The following is a 22,698-nucleotide window of genomic DNA, read 5'->3' as shown; positions in this document are numbered from 1 at the left end:
TGAGCTCTGTTTAGGGTTTGTTTCGCTTAGGAATAAGCATGGTTTAAAATTCTCTGATTTGTGTTGTTGTGTCTTATGCCCTTCATTCATCTGGTTAAGACCATTTTTCACCACGAACAGGAACCAGCAGTTATGCAGATCTTTGTGGCAGCAAAAGAAGAAACAACTTTAAGTACTTCCTTATTTCAACCAATTATGAAAAAATGGGGTGGAGAGTCACACCTGAGCACGAGGTGCAAGTCAAGGGAGTTCGGGAAAAGAATGATTCTGATTCAGTCTCTCTGTAAGACTGTTATGGGATTCAATGGACTATGAGATCATTCATTTATCCAGTTTTCTTCCACCAGTAGTTATCTATCAATTTATCTCTCTACCTGAATATGTGTGTGTATGCATATGTATGTGTCTGTGTGTGTATCATAGAGAATATAATGTCATTCGGTAAGTTTGTAAGAGCCAGAACAGTCTTACTCTTTGCATTCCCGTGGCACCAATACTGGCGCAACACATGGCATTGGATTTCTGCCATGGGTGATCCAACCCCATCTACAGATGAAAAAACTAACGCCCAGAGAAGACTCTGTACTGTTTGCCCGAAGTCACACACACAGTGACTAAAACCAAAATGCTCATCTCTCTCCTGATTCAGCTCCGGTGCTCTTTGCCCTCTGCTGGCCTTCCTCTATATCCTGCCTTTGTAGAAATGGAAAAGAACACGAAAATGAAAATCTGTGAAAGCAAGAGGACACCATAAAAGAATGGCTTCGGGGAGGGATAGGAATCGATTCTTGTAGAACAACAGCGATACTGGGGGCAAACCTTTGAGTAACTGTGAGGTTTAAGAAGCGCTCTGCTGAAATGTACAATAAAAAGTGGAAGTAGGTGGGAGGGAGGTGAGGGTGAGTGAGGAGAAGGGGGGAAATGCTGGGCTGGGTGTCTGAGGCACCAGTCAGCGGAGGCAAAGAGGGGACGTGAAGACCAAAGAAGATCGGGCTGCAAACGTGTCTGATCACCTGGAGAAGCGATGACAGCAACACGCAGCCCTTTCCTTGTTCGTATTCCTCTTGCAGCCTCGGGGCAGAGCCAGGGCTGAGCCCCAGGAGCCCAGTCAGAATCCAGAGGATTTCCCTTTCAAGTCTGCAGAATGTGGGGACTGTCACGTTGAGGCGTGTTGTTTTCTCCAAGCCAGCGGACCCGCCCAAGGACAGCCTGGATGGGGACATGTGCCATCCGAGCTGGACGGCTTTGATGTCGTGGAGCTGCATCCAGCTGGGAGCTTGTGACTTCACCTCTGGAAAAGCTGGAAGGTGATTTCTAGTGTTTTCAAAATACTGGGAAGCAGCATGGGTCTTAGGTAAGTCAGCCACGGTTTTTCAAAAGGGATTCTCAGCCCTGCCTGTGCCCAGCTGTTCCATTCACAGAGCTCGTTGTAACCCTCCTGTGAGATGCATAGAACGGCTTCTCCCTCTTTCCCTGCTCTGCCAATCATACGAAGATGATCCCCTACTACTTGTAAAATCACCCACTGGGTGTCTAGAAGCTGAAATTCCTGAGTCCCTCCCATCAGGTTTCACGGGAGAGATTCCTCATCAGGTCACTGAGGCTGATGAAGCTTCCTCTCCAGCCATCTCAGGATTTATTCAGATTCTGAAGGAAAGTGAAGGGAATGGATGTTTGTACTGCAGACAACTGAGGAAAGGCTCGTGTAGAACTGGACTATGGCCGGGCCTCTGACCCAACAGGTGAGCTCCACATTGCACTCGATATTATAGAGATCATTTGACTAGAAAGAGAGGGCTACAAGATCAGGGGACAAGGAGAAACACCAAGGTTAAAATTCAGTGAGGCAAAAGCAGTGACCCAAGACTCAGAACCAGCACTGCAGAAACATTAGCTCTACTCAGAACGCTTCCCACTTCTGAAGCGTCCTGACTGGTACGTCTCCCACTTCTGAATATCCAGAGCTCTAGGGCTATGTGTTCACCCAGGACTAATTTGACCCCTGGCCATGGAGGGCGGGGAAGTGAAGAACGAATTGAAATATAACATATGTTCAGAGCAGTGCACAAAAAAGTAAGTGTATACATCAGTGAATTTTTATAAAACCAACACATCTGAATAACAGAAACCTAAGAGGAGACACCCTGTGGCCCTCCAGCCTTCTACCTCTCCTCAAGGGTCACATGGCCCTAAATTCTCGAACCTGACGTAGATGATATTACCTGGTTTACATAACAAATGGCACCAAATTGTACTTTCTGTTTTGTGTTATAAGATTCGCCCCTACTGTTGAGTGTACTTATGGCTCAATCACTGTCATCGCTGGAGAATACTTCATTCTGTGACTGTACCACAATTTACATATCCACTCTACTGAAGATGATATTTGGGTTGTTTCTATTTCGGGGCCATTAACAACAGGCTGCCAGGAATATTCCTGTCGCTGCCAGATGTCTTTTTAAAGCCTGGTGCAGGACTCCCCTCTCTCCAGGAAGATTGTCCACTCCAGTGATTCACAACCTTTTGTTTGGTTTCTTTGCACCTACTTCCTCTCACATGGGATGCATGGCATAGTTTTTTTTTTCTTTAATTCAAGTGGATTTGGTTTGAGGACATGGTTGATGCCTTTGGAGACCCTGGCAGAGTTCCTGAGTCGTTTCAGAACGGATTGGGAGCCACGGCTCTCACTTCCTGCTATGACCTGGAGATGCTGGTCCCTGCTGCTCTGAGTCACTCTCCATGGACTCGCCAACTCCCTTCCAGACTCTGTGCCAGTTGGGTCTCCCCTCCCTCGTGTAGGCTTCTCACGCATTAGACTAACGTGCAAGGAGAGGGCCAAGTCCTGGGCCTGAAACAGCTTTGAAACTTCCTTTGTTTCTTTGATTTATTCTCTTCATCTTGCCAGGCCCTAATATCCTCCAAGTCCCAACTCCCAAAACGTGAGAACATTCATTTCTTTCTTTCTTTTTAGTTTTTTTTTTTAGCATGAAAAAACGATATGAAGGATTATAAACAAGTTACTAAAGAAAGCCTGTTTTATGCATCTAGTTTCCTCATCTGACAAGTGGGGATAATAACATAACATCTATTTTTCATATTCTTAGGAGTAAAGAAGAAGAGGAGCTAAAATCTTTCATACACTTACCATGTGTGAGGCACTGTTCTAAACATACTACATGTCACAACTTACTTAATCATCACAACAGTCCTCTGAAGTAGGTGCTATTTTTGCCCTTTATCTCCTCCTCTTTTAATAGATGAGGAAACTGAAGCATGGAGACGTTACACTACTTCCCAGTATTACACAATTAGTAAGATTCCAAACCCAGGGAATTCTGGCTCAGAGCTCTATTTCAACCAAAAGCTAACAAACACTGCCTGTCGCACAGTAAAAACTGGTCCCTAGAATTGGAGAACATGCTGTATAATATAAAAGGTAAAAGTGTACAGCACAGAGGCGCATTCTGCAACCATTTAGTGAGCATGTCTCATGGACCAGACGGCTCCATGCTAGGAGTGGGCAAGGCACTTATGAATTTTACTTCCTGGCAGAGAGAGACACTTTCAATTAAATAAATCATGCTTGGGTATCTGAACAATTACAATTGCAGTCACTGCTCTGAGAAGGAAACCTAAGAGTTAGGAGAGCATATAGTCAGGTACCAAATCTGTACAAAAGGTCAGGGAAAGTCTTCTTAAGAAAATGAAACATAAACTGAGACCTGAAGAATGAGCAGGCATGTGCCAGGCAAGGAGGGGAGGCAGCAGCTCCTGCAACAGGCAGCTGGGGGGGTCCGAGTTCAGATTCTGAACTTGATCCTAAGATGGTTGGGAAATCATTAAAGATTTTACACAGAAGAAGGACATGATCAGATTTGCATTTCAGAAAGCCTGTGTTGGTCACTGTGCAAAGAATGGCTTGTGGAGGGGCAAGAATGGAAGCAGATGAAGAGTTGTAAAGTCTAGCCTAAATCTGGTTGTGTCGAGAAGGGCCGTCAGGAGCTGCAGGTGGACGTGTTGGTGCCTAGAGAGGTCGTGGGTGGTAAAGTCTGAGCGCCACCCTCATACACTGTGTGGCAAGGGTTTACTGGAGAGTGAATATAGGCAGTGCCTGGCACGCAAACAGCTGGCTCATGAAAGATTCACACTTTTGAACAGCAGCACCTTCTACCATGTACCCACCCCCACCCCCAATCTCCAGAGATTCCAAACCTGAGTACCTACCCGCCTTTGCTCCACCCTAGCCTCTTGGTCGGCTTGCCTTACTGTCACTGTCCTCACGTGTATCCTGTGCCTGCATTACTTAATACTCACCCAACAGAGCTCCCTTTTCTCCAGCACACACCCATGCTGCTCCTGAAAAGCTGGTAGCGTTCTCAAAGCTGGCCCAGGAGGGATGAGTCTGAGGGATAGAGCGGAACTCAGGGTTTGAACTAGTAGGGTTGGGGAAAATGTACTCTAGGTATTCCATGTTAGGACCCGGGCTGAAATTCTCTAAGGAAAGTCTGTTAGATGTGGTAGATGGATAGGGTTATGATTTAGTTACAGGACTAAATCTTAAGAACTGGCCTGTGGACTTAATCACCAAGGAACACATGGTTTCTACAGGAAAATGTATTCTGAGCTCCAAATATCTGATAGAAGCAAATGAGGATTTTTAAGTTGGGGAATGGCAGTAGTTGTATTAAAAAGCACCTGTGGGTTTCTTGTCAGGCCAGAGGTGAGCAAGCATCCTCCTCCAGTACTCACTTCCATTATTCAGTAGGGCTCATTTTTCCACAGTCTTCCTCCAGAGTGGTCATAAAGGCCTTTTCTTCTGCTTACAGGCTCTCTCCAAGCACCCTAAGACCCTATGTTTCAGTGACACACAAGAGACAAGAAATAACTTTATTTTTATACATTACATGAAGTGTGATTAAAGTTCCCCCTCCTTGGTAAAGTTGGCTAACAGTTCTATATCATTATTTTTCATGACTCTCACACTCTTCCTTAGGTTGTACCAGACCCAGGACTTTCACAGCCCTAAGAAAATAGCACTGAGGCTTGATCCATGTTGGCTGATTCATGGTCCCCTCAGAGGTGGCTGGCTCTGCTCGTGCCTCTACACCCTCAGTGCCAAGTGCAGTCACAGGAACGTCCACCCAAACTTCCGAGGCCATATTGACCAGATCTCTATGGTTATCCTTGTCATCTTTACAACCCTACATAGATGAGACCCAAGGTTGCTGCAACCTGTCTTCTTTCCTAATCTTCTCGGATCCAACTCACACCAGGGGTCAAGCTACCCCCTTCTTCAACCCCATTGCCACACGTTTCAGCCTCCTTGGACCTAGACCAGGGGTAAACTCAAATGTTAAATGAACCAAGCAGGTTCATTTAACCAGTGCCCCATGTGTAATGCAATAGGGTATGGTGGGGATCAAGGCAAATCGAAGAGTTCATATCCCACCTAGAGTTGTTTGTGACCATGTGAGAACATAGGCCTAGTGTGACCCAGACCATCTTATTTTTTAAAAAATAAACTGAACATCTGAACTTCTAACGTGGAATTTCTTGATTTTAAAATTTTAGAATTGAAAAGAGACTATTTTTAAAAGAAATTAAGGAAGTATTATTCATCATTTGGGGTGTGATAATGGTGTGGTGGTTTGCTTTTTAAATATACAGTGAAGTATTCACAAATGAAATGTGATTTGTTTAAGACTCTACATGAAAAAGTAAAATTTAAATCTGAAGGCAGTCTAAATTTGACGGTTTTAAACTATGCCCACAGATTCTTTACTCTTCTCTTTGAAAGACAGAGTCTAATTCTAACCACTTAGACTTCGTGATTTGTTCCCGACACTAGAATAAGGCAGAAGTGATGTGGAGTGACTTAGGAGACCAGGGCACAAAAGGCACTAAGGCTTTCTTTTCCCTCACTCTCAGATTACTTGCTCTGGGGGAGGTCAGCTGCCATGCCATGAAGACCCTTAAGCAACCTGTGGAAAGGGCCACATGGACAGGGACGGAGGCCTCCTGCTGTGATCTCAGCAATGGATCATCCAGTCCAATCGAGCCTTCAGATGACTGAAGGCCCTGCCACATTCCGACGGCAACCTCACCAGAGATCCTAAGCCAAACCACCTAGCTAAGCTGTCCCTCAACTCCTGACCCGTAGAAACTGTGAGATAATAAACGTTTGTTTTTTTAAGCCACTAGGCTTTGGAGTAATTTGTTATACCCCAAAAGATAATTAATACATTAGCATCAGGAAGCCTGCTTAGTTTACGACTTTTGGCCTTAACCTTTTCAAACCAAAACTCCCAGGTAGGAATATTTGCTGGTGGCAATCACAGTTTGACTCTGAAACTCAACAAGGCTGTTAACTGTTACATCCACCTCCACTCACCACCAAACAAAGGGGGTCAACTTTAAAGGATCACATGCTTATCCTATTCTACATGGAATTCTTGAGAAGAGAATGTACTAGTGACCCCTGGTACCAATATAATGGACTATAAGAGTTCAGCTCAACATCTATACCATCAATTTGTTTCTTTATTTCACTCTCACATTTGTCAGTGAGTGATACTGTCTTGGGCAAGTTTTCTTTTTAGGTGTCTTTTTTTGATAGATTTTAAACTGTCACAGTCTGGAAGATCAGCAGCTGATTTGTTTTATGTAGTGGCAAAATCTCTACTTAATGTTGTGAGTGTTTGATAGGTACCAGTTAATGCTTCGAAAGCTAGATATTGGAAAGATTTTATTTGCTTTAAAAGAAAAAAAAAATGGACAGAACCCTTTGACCAAAAAGTAATCTTACTTAGAAACTAATACAGAAAACAGAATATAAGTTTCGTGGGAACCCAGGCTTCGCTGGTTCCTTGCTGTATCTCCAGTGTCTGGAAGTCACTGGCACATGGAAGCTGCTCAACAGACATTTGTTAAATGAATGAATGAGTGAATGAGTGGATGAGACCAAAGAGAAGAGACTCCATTGAAGGAGGAGGGTGGAGTTCCATCCAGTAAGTATTCTCCTCCCTTCCCCCATCCCCTCTCAGATGTCACCATCACTGAGGTGCTTTTGAGGTAGGCTGACTGCCTGAGAAACACAGTTCTAAATGGGAGGCCTGGCAAGAACCCCTTGGAACTAAACGCGAGCAGACCTGGGCCCCCCGTTCTTCCACTTACTGGCCACAAGGCCTGGCAGTGGTTTTCAACCGCTCTTCTTTGGTCCTGATTGCTTCTTCTGCAAAATGAGATAGAAGCTTCCAGCCTTAATTCCAGCGGTGTCATGAGTATGTCCAGGCTTCCCCTTCTTTTGACATCCACCCGGAAGGAGGCAAGTCACCACTTGTGAGGCACTTTGAAGCTGACAAACAGGAGGCCTCAGAGCGATGTGACCAGAGGCGCACAGCCTGGCAGATGAGCTGCTCTGACGGACGCTCAAAGCAGCTGTCGGTGAACAGAAGGCGGCCTGCACAAAGGAGCTAGCCAAAAATAATGAGGGAGGTGAAGAGAAAAAAGAAAGAAGGAAAGAAGGAAAGAAAGAGAAAGAAAGAGAGAGAGAGAGAGAGAGAAAGAAAGGAAAAGAGAGAGAGAGAGGAGAGAAAGAAAGAGAGAGAGAGAAAGAAAGAGCGAGTGAGCGAGCGAGAGAAAGAAAGAAAGAGCGAGTGAGCGAGCGAGAGAGAGAGAGAGAAAGAAAGAGAGAGAGAGAGAGAAAGAAAGAAAGAAAGAAAGAAAGAAAGAAAGAAAGAAAGAAAGGGAGGAAGAAAGGAAGAAACAAAGAAAAACAGGCAGGGCAGGGCTTGGGGTCACTTGGGCTTCCTCTGGTCTCACCACCACCCCCACCTCCCCACCCGATGCTCCTCCTCCGCCCAGTCCTCAAACAACCCTCTTCTGTCTCCTCCAGAAGAAAAGTTAAAAGCTTTCTTTTGGAAAAAGAGCAGCTGTTTACCTTTGGTAGGACAGCCATTGGTGGTGAGTTCAAACACAGGAAAAGGCCTCTTGGTTACAGGAAGAGCTGCAGACAGGTCTGGAAGACTTGCCACGACACTGCGGAGATGCACCTTCCCCGCCATGCACAGCCCCGGGACCGACACTGGGTCCTTGCCTCCACATCAGGCAACCCGCCTTCAGCTATTTCTTGAACTTCACCTATTCCTCCCTTCCCTCAGGGATATTGATCCTAAAGCACAGAGACAGTGAGGGATGGCCGATAGGACCGGAAAAGGGGAACAAAAAGAGAAAAAGAGGCTTACATTACAAACAAAAACACCATGACTTTATTTCCAGTCTAGTATGGAAAATACAATTGTAACAAGCAGCAAACCTTGGGTTTACATTTGGGGGTCTTATTTGTTTTCGGTCATTAAAATCATCCTTCATGAACTAAAGGGACCACATTTGCCAAAACAGGGCCAAAATTCTGCCCCAGAAAACTGATTTCTCTACAGCTACTTCCAGAACTGCATGATTTATTTGTGGAAGGGAAGGGAAGGAATCTGCCTTCGTATTTTCAAAGCGCTTGCTCATGAGACCTACCCGCCCCAAGAAGGGTTAGACTAAATTGTGAGAGAAAGGAAGAAAATCACGCTAAGGGAACAAATGCTGTCAAATAATCAAAATCTTCTGGGTCTTTCCCATTTCCCCCAAATTTCTTTTCTTTAACTCCACTTCAAAAATTCCCCTGGCTCCAAGAAGCTCTAGACTTTCTGTTCAGACCATTCACAAGTTTACCATGAGGATCTCACTTCTCTTTCCCTGATTTTAGAGTCATTTGGGTCAAAATCTTTATGTCTTCCAGAGAGCCTGCAGCATCCTGCTCCCTCCAGAAGACCTTACCCAACCAAAATCGAAATGAAGGGCTGCTAATCTCTTTTCCAGCCACCAACCTCCATCCTACCTGGCACTCATCGTCAATGAACTTCTCACATAAAGGATGTGCTGTAGAGAAAAGCAGCAATTTCTCCTCCCCTGAAATATTCCTCTCAGTACTCCAAGTCCACTAAACGTTAGCTGCAGTATTTTACTTGGTGTGGAATGAGTCTGTAACAAAATCCTTTGGGTTCTTCAAGATTTTTCTCCTATACTTTGGTTTTTAGCAGTTTGACTCCGATAGGCCTGGGCATGTGTGTGTGTGTTTTTAAATCTATCCTGTGAGAAGTCTGCTCTCCTTCCTAAGTCCATAAATTCATCTCGTTCTCCAAATTTGTACATTTTTTATCTATTCTTTTTTTTTTAATATTCTTTGCTGTACCATTTTTTTTCTGTTCTCCCTCAGAAACTCCAATTGCACATATATTAGACCTTTCGATACTGTCCACAGGTCCCTGTGGATCTGCTCATTTTTTTTTTAATCTCTCTTCTGTCTGTTCTTCATATTGGATCGTTTCTATTGAACTATTTTTAAAGTGCACTGATTTTTTTTCTTTTCTCTCTAATTTACTGTTAAGCACAACCAGTAAATTTTTTTTTTGGATATTGCAATTTTCAGTTCTAGAATTTTCATTTTTTTAAATAGTTTTTTAAGAATCATTTTCTGATCTATCACCATACTCATCCGTGAAACATCCATACGAAGAATGGTGAGATAATTTTCTTAGTTCAATTTTACATCTATAAAAATCAAAGAATTGAGAGGTTAAGCAGATTTATCAAGATTGTAGAGGCAGTGATAAATAGAGCCAGGATATATAATATATAGTATGTAATATGGTGGAGGGTGATGGAGAGAAGAACAGGACAGGAAGAGATTAAGAAGTGTAGGAATAGGGACTTCCCTGGTGGCACAGTGGTTAAGAATCTGCCTGCTATTGCAGGGGACGCAGGTTCGAGCCCTGGTCTGGAAAGATCCCACATGCCGCAGAGCAACTAAGCCCGTGCACCACAACTACTGAGCCTGCGTGCCACAACTACTGAAGCCCACACACCTGGAGCCTGTGCTCTGCAACAAGAGAAACCACCACAGTGAGAAGCCCACCCACTGCAACGAAAGAGTAGCCCCCTTTGCGACAACTAAAGAAAGCCCATGCGCAGCAACAAAGACCCAACACCGCCAAAAATAAATAAATAAATTTATATTTAAAAAAAAGAAGTGTGGGAATGGGGGGAGTTCTCAATTTCAAATGAGATGTTTAGGGAAGGCTTCATTGAGAAGGTGAGGATAGAGGAAATATCTGAAAGAGGCAAGGTAAGGGGGAAAGATTTTCATTCAGTGGGAAGATCAAGTGCCCTCAATAAGTATATATTTTGTGCATATGTTATATATGGATCACTGGATCTTCCATTATATTCTTATGAGTTGGTGGGGCACAAGTTTATCATACAGAATTTCAAAGGCCAGAAGTAGTCAAATTGTTTTATGAACTATTTTATTTCATACCAGATTGGGTTCTTTTAAAGGATTTGATGAGTCCTACATTGTAATTTTGGTTCTACAGAATATATTACATCCTTGGCATGTGTAAAGTGCTTTATAGGAACTAACAAACTGGTAAGCATGAAGTAGAGATAGAAGACTATGAAAAATTTTCTTTCCTCTGATGAATATATAAATTGTAACTTTTACTCCCTATAATTGATGACTAGGAAATTTAGACCAACCCTCCCACTAAGGAAACCTAAAAAACTGTATAAAATATAAAAAATATTTACTTAAAAGCATCAAAATGTTAACCAAGTAGTGAGGAGCTTAAAAGCCAAAATCTGGAAGTTAAGAACTCAGAGAACAGGACTGATATTCAAATCTAATTTCTCCCTAAGAGCATTTGCCAGTCCTAAAGAAACAGCTGCAAAACTGAGCTATACTTTCGACAAATTTCTGGGGCCAGGGAGCAAAAGGCAAGACATGCAACCTACCAGAGGTAGAAATTCTAATAAACTACCTCCACTTTAAACTGGGGTCCCAAAGAGTTGCAGCTTCAGGTAAGGTGAATCATGAGTAAACCAATCCTTGCACATAATTTCCTTCTGGCTTCATGTTATCTGGGTGGTCCAAGGAACCTCAGCCTTGAACTTGGTTTGAGATGGATCCAGACTGGTAGGACCTCAGGTGTCTGGCAGAGGCAAATGAAAATCCTGTTTGGAAGAAGATGCTATAATACTAAGCCTCAAATTATTCTTACAAATGATTTTTGAAGTACAAGGTCCAACCACTATCAAAAATCAATAGTCATACAGGGAAACAAAATACATTGAGCAAGAACCAGCAGAAAAAACAGAAAATTAAAATAGGCTCATAAGCACTGGAGTTAATATCTGTTGATATCATTAGCCACAAACTATAAAACCACCTTGCTATGTTTGAAGAAGAGAGCAAGAGGGAGACTTTTGTTTAAAGAAGGTTTTATGCTTGAGGAAGAGAGAGAGCCAAAGGTAATAATTTTTTAAGATATAATAACTGAGAATATTCAGAACTGATGAAAGACATCAATCCATAGATTCAAGAAGCCTAATTGTTTCTACACATTGTATCCACTCAGCACTTCCAGACACATCAGAGTAAAACCATAGCAAGCCAAAGAAACGGAACTGTATATATACCATACGTTAAAAGTAGCCATAGGGAAAAGGACATAATGCCTTCAAAGATGTAAAGTTAAATTGACAGCTGACTTCTGAAAATCAATAATGGAAGTCACAAGATAGTAAAATGGACTCATCAACAGGCAGAAAGAAAACAATAGCCTGCTTAGCATTCTATTTCATACATATATATATATATATATATATATATAGAGAGAGAGAGAGAGAGAGAGAGAGGGAGAGAGAGAGAGAGGGAGCACTCAATAATAAAGATGAATGAAGACTTTTTTAAAAGAGAGAGTTTGGGAAATTCTAAAAGATGTATGTTAGAATTCTAAAAAATGATCCAGATGGAAAGTTTGGGATACAGAAAAATATGAAGAACAAAAAAACAATTAAAGTATCTATGGAGTTTTAAAATTATATAGAATTTAAAATTTTGACAACAATAGCAAATGAGTTAGGATGTGGGTAAATGGGGTTAAAGTGCGCTTATGTTTCTGAATTGTATAGGCCAGTGATAAAGATCAATATTTATACTAGACTTAGATAAGTTAACAATGCAAGGTTAAAAATAAAATAATAAATATTAAAAAAGTAGTTTCTAAGCTTTTAACACTGAAAGAAGAGGTAACTAGTGTAAATCTTCCAAAATAGTAAATAAGAAAAAATAATAATAAATCTTGGTCAATCCAAAAGGAGTCAGAAAACAAAAGACAAAGAATCATAGAAGAGGTTGGACATAGTGAAATCATGAAATAAGATGATAGATTAAAACTCAAATATATCAGTAATTACATTAAATGAAAATGGGCTGGCATTACTATTGCTTAACAAGTACACATGAGAGGGCTGTGAAGAATATTAGCGCACTGGGCAGAGTGTGGGAAGCTTGGATTCAGGTGCTGGTTTAGTTATCAGCTAGCCATGGAATTCTGAGCAGTTCTCTGGACTTCGGTTCCCCCAAGAAATGAATAATGAATAGAGAGTGAGCTTCATTCAGCCCTTACAGATGTAGAGACTGCTTTCATGACCTTTTCATAGGTCCTAGGTCTTAAGACAGCCTCCTGTTGCTAAGGGCTTGCTACATTCCTAGAAGGAAGGGACGCCCTCTGCTGAGATAAAATTGAATTCTCTTAAGCCCTTGTCAGCTACTGGGCAAGAAGATATCTGAGACGGCATACGGAAATGGTATATTTAGAGGTGGAGAGGCCTTAGTTAAAGGTAGCATAAACACCCTTTAAATGACTGTTCATACTCTTGCCAGAATCTCCAACTTGAGTTAGCAAATGAACGAGGCAACTCATTGGTCTCTAAAGAAGGCTGGGCAGAACTCCCAAAGAAACTTATATTCATCCTCCTCCATAAGAAATTTAGATTTATCAACACTTAGTATACCTAATCACACTGGTGCCCTCACTTGGTTCATATGTAAGATTGTCACAGGTCACAAACAGAGCTGGAGTTATCCTGAGGGAAAACTGGGAATTCCACAATGGAAAGGGGTTCACCCGAATACCATCATTCCTTCATCGGCTTTCGGTGTATTGTAACATAATACAGCTTGTATGTTGCCAACTAACAATCTGAACAATTGGCTTAAAAATATTCCTGCCAAAAAATTACAAACTGAATAGAATATTAATAGTACAAGCTTAAGCAAAGAGCAAGAAAATGGCAGAGCTGACCTTTTTCCTGCGCCTTCATCCACATTACAAAGTAAAAACAAAATAATTATTCAGATCTGCAAAGAGGCCTGCTGAAAATACTGTCAAGAAAGCTTTTTGAAATACAGATTTATACCTTATGTCAATAAGGAAAACCTCAACTAATATCAGCTGATAGCCGCTCATGATCGAATAGGGCCACTGCAGTGAGCAGGAAACCTTAAAGTATGATTTATTACAATTTTTCCCATCCTTTTAAAATTTCTTTTGCATTTGTTTTATAATAAGCTAATATGATTGCTTCTGTGTATAATTAGTAAACAGACATTTTGGAGGTGGGGTGGGGGTAGGGAGTGGGCACTACACAGAGAAATCTGGAGACCCCAGGGCTAGTTAAAACCCAGATCCCTGGGGCTGACCTTGAGAATGACATGAATCCTAGGGCTACCTGGGAACTGAGTAGCCACAGGTCCTTCGACCAGAAGGGGTGAGCACTGTGGTGTAGTGGCTCTGAAGCCACACAGAGACTCCAGTTCCAGTCTGGCTCCTCTAGGCAAGTGGAACATGTCTAGCCATTGCTGGGTGGTCAGGCAGGGTTATTTCAGTCCCAGTTCTCTTGTGGATGTGCTGTCTCAGCACCCAGCTTAACTCAGAAAACCTGGTCCACCATGATGCATACAGTCCACTTAGCCCCATTTCCAGTGGAACTCTGACAGAACCTACTTTCCACGTGCTTCATGACTTCAACTTTCCAAACATTTGCTATTTTTAATTTTAAAATGAGATTTTTCCTTTAGTTTCTGAGTATGAGTGATATTGTGATTTGTAATAAGAAATATGTATATTTGGTCTTCCTCCACTGTTTCTGACACAGAGCTCCTAAAACCCTTGGAATTTCCGAAGTGGTGTGAGCGGAAAGGTGTCTTTTGTTATGTTAAGGATTTGACTTTTGGAGGCACCTAAGGATGGGGGCTGGTTGCCAGTAAAGCCAACCATGTGGTGAGAGGGCTGGAACTTTCAGTCCCACTCCCAGGGAGGGAAGACACTGGAGGTTGAATCAGTCACCAATGGCCAATGACTTAAACAATCATACCTATGTAATAAAGCCTCCGTAAAAACCCAGAAGTCCAGGGTTTGGAGAGCTTCCGAGTTGAGGAACACAGTGAGATTCAGGGAAGCTCCTCAAACTCTTCCCATACCTTTGTCCTATGTGTCTCTTCCATCTGGCTGTTCCTGATTTAGGCCCTTTTATAATAAACCAGTAATCTAGTAAGTAAACTGGTTTCCTGAGTTCTGTGAGTCACTCTAGCAAATCAGTGGAACCTGAATAGGGGGTGGTGGGAACCTCTGAGCCTTAGCAGTTTGGTCAGAAGCACAGGTGACAACTCGGACTTTCAGGTGGTGTCTGACACGAGTGGGGTGTGGACAGTCTTGTGGGACTGAGCCCTTAACTGGTGGGATCTGACACTATCTTCAGGTACACAGTGTCAGAATTGAGTGCAGGACACTAAGCTGGTGTCCCCAAAATTGCCTGGTGGTGTGTGGAAACCATCCCCTGTGTCCCCCTCCACATTAAAATTGGGTCCTGAATGTTTTGGTATGACATATTTTTTAATGTTTTGTATTCCATTTATATCACCATTCCTATGTATTAAAGTAAGGAGAAATATTCATGTGATTATTTTGCTATCTTGACTCAAAATCTTTGAACATTGATTTGGAAGGTTAACAAGTGGAAGCCCAGACAGGGTCGTTGAGCCTTCACAGGTGCCACAGCAAGGTGTTATTAAAGTCAGGTCTCTTGATTAGGATACAGTACTCTCTCCTTTCCACCACATTGAGCTATGGGATTTTATTTGCTTTGTTGGTCTATTTATGTAAACATATTTATTAAGCTTCAGTAGCCTGGGGATCAAATAAAATAGCAGCTCTATTGTATTTCAAGCTAAATCAGCTCAGCTGGGATAGCAGAATGTGTAATGACCCTGCGAGACATGTGCCCTCTCCCTGAATTGTCCAAGAATGTCAGGGGTTGTTTAGTCCAAAATAGCCATTCTTCCTGTCATGGTCCTGGTTCTCTTTCCAACAGATGTCTCACTCCAGATTACTTCAAGCCATGCAGTATCCGATTACTGAGCTGGTGAGTGGCTTAGCATGAACTATGTGACCCAATTCTGGCCCATTAGATAAGAGGGCAAGGGGGGAGGTGGGAAGGGAGGGCACATCTGGAGAAGACTTCCTCACTCCTAAGAAGAGAGATAAGACAGGTAACCACCCCCCTCCCCTTTTGTTTCCTCTGGACATTAAAGATGTCTGCATGTGACTTTTGGGGCTTCCATAGATATATTCCCCTTGAGGTGAGCCAGGTCAGAGTAAAGTGGAAAAGTGAGAAGCACCAGGTCCTAATGATGCCACTGAGCTACTGTGTTAGCAATCCCAGTGCTGGGGCTTCCCCGGCGGCACAGTGGTTAAGAATCCACCTGCCAGTGCAGGGGACACGGGTTCAAGCCCTGGTCCAGAAAGATCCCACATGCCGCGGAGCAACTAAGCCTGTGCACCACAACTACTAAGCCTGCACTCTAGAGCCTGTGAGCCACAGCTGCTGAGCTCACGTGCTACAACTACTGAAGCCTGCATGCCTAGAGCCTGTGCTCTGCGACAAGAGGAGCCACCGTGGTGAGAAGCCCGTGCACTGCAACGAAGAGTAGCCCCCACTCGCTGCAACTAGAGAAAGCCCGCGCACAGCAACGAAGACCCAACGCAGCCAAAAATAAATAAATTTAGGAAAAAGAAAAACAACAATCAACCCCAGCGCTTCCCAGCCCCGGACTGTTTTCGCATTATTATTTACATCACTTTGAGTTGAGGTTGCTACTACTTGAACACTGAAGCATCCTAACTGATAATTCCTGCTTCCAAATGGCTCCAGCCTTGAGAACAGGATCATCTAGGCTAGCACTGCCCAATAGAAATATTGAATACAATGCAAGCCACAAGTATGGGCCATGTATGTCATTGAACATTTTTTAGTGGCCACATTAGGATGAAATTAACTTCAATAATGTATTTTTTACCAAATGTATGTAAAAATTTATCATTTCTACATGTAGTCAACATAAAAATTATTGAGATATCTTACAATCTTTTTTTGTATGGTTTTCAAAATCCAGTTTGCATTTTACACTTATAGCACATATCTTTACTCAGACTACCCACATTTTAAGAGTTCAAAAGCCATCATAATGGAAAAGAATATGAAAAAGAACGTATATAGGCATAACTGAATCACTTTGCTGTGCAGTAGAAATACAACATTGTAAATCAGCTAGACTTCAATAGAATAAATTAAAAAAAAAAAAAAACAGCCATGTGTGACTAGTGGCTGCTGATCTAGGTTCTCCAGCAGGCTGCGCTGGGGACTGGGTTGACTCTCTCACTGGGGCATTCAGGATTGGAAATGGACTAAGTGGGGACCCCTGCTGGGGCTCCGGAGATAAGCATTTTGGTTGAGTCCATTATACCTGGGAAGCTGGGGATGTGTTCTAACTTCAGCCACGTGCTGACCTAGACCAGGTCTCTTCACAAGGACATCTAGACCTGATACTCAGCCCAGGTCACCAACCAGACCCTCCTCCTTCCCTGTGGGCTTTCCTGAGAGAGCCCTCGATGTCTTTTCCTGCTGGTGTGTACTTCAGTCAGGATCACACTGGACTTCAAAACAGAAAAGATCTTACATCTCTCTTCCCAGTAAGTTTCTTCATCTCCCACCTTACAATTTTTTTTTAACAATTTATGGGCCACCTCTTCATAACAAGGGACACTGGGGTGGGCAGAAACTTGTTTTTTAGGCCATAAATGTCATTTTACCTTCCAGGGCATTAAGTCCCAATTCATCTTATGTTTGGATAATTGAGAGGGGACACTTAAGTCCCAGGCAGGCAAAGAAATCAGTAGCTACTTTTAAAAGGAAGCATTTCTGCTCAAGTTCCATCTAAGCAGCTAACAAAACAAAACTGAAAAAACAAACAAGAAAACCTTTCATGTTTTCTTTCAGTTAGAGATTTGGAAGCGTAGATAAATAGACACAGTAGGTGCCTGATGAAGTGTAACTTTATTATTTTTCTAATAGCTGAAGAGCTAGAGCTGGTTGCTTCCAGCAAAGGTAGCCAAAGACAGTGCATCAACCTATCTTAAACAATGGGTGTCATGTGGCAGTAACAGAAGGAACGGCAGGAAAAGATAGAGGACCTGCTGGAGAAGGGAACAAATTCTACATCTCTTTCTCTGTGAGATGCTTAGAATCAGAATGGCCCTTTGGACTGAGTAAGCTGCAGAGGTTTTCTTGGACAATTCCAAGGTCAGAATGAGGGGGAGGTCTAGAGAGGGATGTAGGGTTTCCTATGAATTAGTGCTGGTTGGGGGGTGTGTGTGGGGAGGCTCACATGATTATTCTGAACACTAAAATTGAGTTTTAACCTTGTTTATACACATGGCAGTCCATACAATTACAGCAGATAAGAAACACCAGATATTGACCGTCTGTAGTTATTGACATTAGCTTTTAACTACAACTACATATCTAGTTCTGTTTTTTATGTAGAATGTGTAAAATAATGACGTACTATGATGATGTTTCTCAGATTTTCCTGTTTTTAGAATCATCTGGAGAGCTTTTAAAAATTCCCATGCCCAGGCTGTGCCCCAGACCAATTAACCCAGAATCTCTGGAGGAAGGACCCTGGCATCACATTTTCTAAAGCTCCCTTACGTGATCGCTTTGTGCGGTGAGGTTTGAGAACAAGTAAATTATGAAATCCATGGTGTCCCTTTTAACAACGACTTCAAAACATTAAATAGGTTTAATACAAAATATCCAGGTGAAGTTGGTGCTGTTGACTGTTTGCTCAACAATTCTTCCCACTTCTTGTTTTCCAATAGAGCCCTCATTGTGGCCTTGTGCTTCAAAGAGTAAATCATGATGGGTCTTTCCTTTGTGGTAGGGGTGGAAGGATTGGGGATTACATGCTGGGAATGGGGATAACATCCCTCCGTGTACTTGCTGAGGCCTGACCTTTGGAAAAACCAAGTAATACTCCTGCAGCAGAACAGAGGAGAAGGTGAGGAGAAGAAAGTGTTACATTGTTCAGTGTGGGTGGAAAGATGCCAGTAGGGTTCTTTCCAGTCTAATGATATTGTGCATAAGAACCAGTCACCAAGTTGTGTACAGGGTTCCGAGAAAAACATGTGCTCCCAGGGAGGGGCACTATTGGCTCTATTCGCTTTGTCCTTCCTGTCCCAATCTGGGTCTGTGATGCCTGGTAACATTCCTTGAGCAGGAGAGCTGTTTTGAACTCCTGCCACTCGGAGTGACTTTGGATGCTGGGTGAACCAATTATCAGTCACTCAAAACGTGCCCAGAGAGGCAGGATTCCCGGGGAGCGGGGCAGCCACTGGAGAGTCCAGTCCAGCACACAGAGGAGGCAGGTCCCTGGTCTGTGTTTGCCTCCGGGGACACATTTCTAAAGGACTGTTGTTCTGGAGGCTGACTCTCCATACCCAGTCCTAGCCTGTGGGAGGATTCTGTGAGCACTCTCCTGCAAGTAGGCAAGAAGTCCTGGCAAATGGCCTCTGAGAGGAAATTAACTTTAACTTGTTTAAATGTAAGGCAGTCTTAAAAAAAAAACAACAAAAAAAACCCCCAGGGAAAGCCATTCCAGAGACTCACATATACATGAGTTATCATATGATCTATAAGAAAGCCTATATTTATATCTCTTCTCCCCTTTGATCTTCTTTGAATTGTTATAGGAACTGGACACCTCCCACAAGGACAGGGCCCACTTCCAGCAATATCTGAGGCACTCTTATTGAATCAACCTCCCTGAAAATAATAACTATAAACGTGTAACAGGGTATTAAGAACCCACTACCTAAAAGCATTGAAGAGTAAGAAAAAGCAGGCAGATGTTGGAGAGGGTATAAAATCTGGAAGAAGGGAAGGCCACTGGGTGAGCATCCTATTTTTTGTTTTGTCTTGTTTTTTAATTAATTAATTTATTTATTTTTATTTTTGGCTGTGCTGGATCTTCATTGCTGCACGTGGGCTTTCTCTAGCTACGGCGAGCAGGGGCTACTCTTCGTTGCGGTGTGCGTGCTTCTCGTTGCAGTGGTTTCTCTTGTTGCAGAGAACCGGCTCAGTAGTTGTGGTGCACAGGCTTAGTTGCTCTGTGGCATCTTCCTGGACCAGAGCTCGAACCCATATCCCCTGGACTGGCAGGCGGATTCTTAACCACTGAGCCACGAGGGAAGTCCCTTTTGTTTTGTTTTGTTTTACAAATTTTAGCCTGAGGGCAGACCCAGTCCCCAATCTGCAGCTCATAGAAACCTGTAATCTTATGCTTGAAGAACCAGGGGGCCGAGTTCAGGGCAACTGTAGCATCTTGAAAGGGAGAGGAGAAATTCCAGAGGCAGAGTCAGAGAAGAGAAGCCCTTATAAACTGCTTATAAACTCTGCTTACGTTTCTGGCTGACCTCCGAATTGTTCATGTGCAGGGCCAACTCCAAGCAGCCCAGCTGCTAAGACTAAAGCACTGAACTGATGTTTTAGACTCGGGTTCTTCCTGCTTAAAAAAAAAAATCTATGTTCTTTGGAGAAACATAACAGAATCAAGATTCCCTATAACATTTGCTCATAATGTCAAGGATAGGATAAAAAATTATTTCACATGAGATTAGCTCAAGATGGCAGAGTAGAAGGATGTGTGCTCACTCCCTATTGCAAGAGCACCAGAATCACAACTAACTGCTGAACAATCATCGACAGGAAGACACTGGAACTCACCAAAAAAGATACCCCACATCCAAAGACAAAGGAGAAGCCACAATGAGATGGTAGGAGGGGCACAATCACAATAAAATCAATTCCCATAACTGCTGGGTGGGTGACTCACAAACTGGAGAACACTTATACCACAGAAGTCCACCCACTGGCATGAAGGTTCTGAGCCCCACGTCAGGCTTCCCAACCTGGGGGTCTGGCAATGGGAGGAGGAATTCCTAGAGAATCAGACTTTGAAGGCTAGTGGGATTTGATTGCAGGACTTCGACAGGACTGGGGGAAACAGAGACTCCACTCTTGGAGGGCACACACAAAGTAGTGTGCGCATCAGGACCCAGAGGAAGGAGCAGTGACTCCATAGGAGGCTGAACCAGACCTACCTGCTAGTGTTGGAGGGTCTCCTGAAGAGGCGGGGGGTGGTTGTGTCTCAGTGTGAAGACAAGGATGCTGGCAGCAGAAGTTCTGGGAAGTACTCCTTGGAGTGAGCCCTCCCAGAGTCCGCCATTAGTCCCACCAAAGAGCCAGGTAGGCTCCAGTGTTGAGTCACCCCAGGCCAAACAACCAACAGGAAGGGAACCCAGCCCCACAGATCAGCAGACAAGCAGATTAAAGTTTTACTGAGCTCTGTCCACCAGAGTAACACCCAGTTCTACCCACCACAAGTCCCTCCCATCAGGAAACTTGCACAAGCCTCCTAGATAGCCTCATCCACCAGAAGGCAGACAGCAGAAGCAAGAAGAACTACAATCCTGCAGCCCATGGAACAAAAACCACATTCAAAGAAAGACAGACAAGATGAAAAGGCAGAGGGCTATGTACCAGATGAAGGAACAAGCTAAAACCCAAGAAAAACAACTAAATGAAGTGGAGATAGGAAACCGTCCAGAAAAAGAATTCAGAATAATGATAGTGAAGATGATCCAGGACCTCAGATAAAGAATGGAAGCAAAGATCGAGAAGATGCAAGAAATGTTTAACAAAGACCTAGAAGAATTATAGAACAAACACCTAGAAGAATTAAAGAACAAACAAATAGAGATGAACAATACAATAACTGAAATGAAAAATACACTAGAAGGAATCAATAGCAGAATAACTGAGGCAGAGGAATGGATAAGTGACCTGGAAGACAGAATAGTGGAATTCACTGCCACGGAACAGAATAAAGAAAAAAGAATGAAAAGAAATAAAGACAGCTTAAGAGACCTCTGGGACAACATTAAATGCAACAACATTCACATTATAGGTGTCCCACAAGGAAAAGAGAGAGAGAAAGGACGTGAGAAGGTATTTGAAGAAATTATAGCCCAAAACTTTCTTAACACAGGAAAGGAAATACCCACCCAAGTCCAGGAAGCACAGAGAGTCCCAGGCAGGATAAATCCAAGGAGAAATATGCCGAGACACATCGTAATCAAACTGACAAAAATTAAAGACAAAGAAAAATTATTGAAAGAAACAAGGGAGAAATGACAACATACAAGGGAACTCCCATAAGGCTAACAGTTGATTTCTCAGCAGAAACTCTACAAGCCAGAAGGGAGTGGCAGGATATATTTAAAGTGATGAAAGGGAAGAACCTACAACCAAGATTACTCTACCCAGCAAGGATCTCATTCAGATTCAATGGAGAAATCAAAAGCTTTACAGACAAGCAAAAGGTAAGAGAATTCAGCACCACCAAACCATCTCTACAACAAATGCCAAAGGAACTTCTCTAAGTGGGAAACACAAGAGAAGAAAAGGACCTACAAAAACAAAGCCCCCAAAATTAAGGAAATGGTCATATGAATATACATACCAGTAATTACCTTAAATGTGAATGGATTAAATGCTCCAACCAAAAGACACAGGCTCACTGAATGGATACAAAAACAAGATCCATATATATGTTGTCTACAAGAGACTCATTTCAGACCTAGGGACACATACAGACTGAAAGTGAGGGGATGGAAAAGGATATTCCATGCAAATGGAAATCAAAAGAAAGCTGGAGTAGCAATACTCATATTAGAAAAAATAGAGTTTAAAATAAAGAAGGTTACAAGAGACAAGGAAGGACACTACATAATGATCAAGGGATCAATCCAAGAAGAAGATATAACAATTATAAGTATATATGCACACAACATAGGAGCACCTCAATACCTAAGGCAACTGCTAACAGCTATAAAAGAGGAAATCAACAGTAACACAGTAATAGAGGGGGACTTTAACACCTCACTTACACCAATGGACAGATCATCCAGACAGAAAATTAATAAGGAAACACAAGCTTTAAATGACACAATAGACCAGATAGATTTAATTGATATTTATAGGACATTCCATCCAAAACCAGCAGATTACACTTTCTTCTCAAGTGCACACGGAACATTCTCCAGGATAGATCCATCTTGGCTCACAAATCAAGCTTTGGTAAATTTAAGAAAATTGAAATCATATCAAGTATCTTTTCTGACAACAACACTATGAGATTAGAATCAATTACAGGGAAAAAAACCGTGAAAAACACAAACACATGGAGGCTAAACAATATGTTACTAAATAACCAAGAGATCACTGAAGAAATCAAAGAGGAAATCAAAAGATACCTAGAGACAAATTACAGTGAAAACAAAACAATCCAAAACCTATGGGATGCAGCAAAAGCAGTTCTAAGAGGGAAGTTTATAGCAATAAAAG

General features: G+C 42.6%; 1 long non-coding RNA gene across 1 annotated transcript in view; it reads right to left on the bottom strand.

Annotated features, from left to right (window-relative positions):
* Positions 1–7,197: 7,197 nt before the first annotated feature.
* Positions 7,198–22,698, bottom strand: part of LOC132422198 (uncharacterized) — a 32,609-nt gene continuing 17,108 nt past the window's right edge. Inside the window, exons 2-3 of the long non-coding RNA XR_009518830.1 lie at positions 7,940–8,170; positions 7,198–7,472 (exon numbers count right to left, since the gene is read on the bottom strand). This is a non-coding gene — a long non-coding RNA (uncharacterized lncRNA). The remainder of the gene's footprint in view (positions 7,473–7,939; positions 8,171–22,698) is intronic.

The sequence above is a fragment of the Delphinus delphis genome, chromosome 3 (assembly GCF_949987515.2).
Source record: "Delphinus delphis chromosome 3, mDelDel1.2, whole genome shotgun sequence".
In the NCBI taxonomy this organism is placed as follows: domain Eukaryota; kingdom Metazoa; phylum Chordata; class Mammalia; order Artiodactyla; family Delphinidae; genus Delphinus; species Delphinus delphis.
This window is presented reverse-complemented; position numbering and strand designations above follow the sequence as displayed.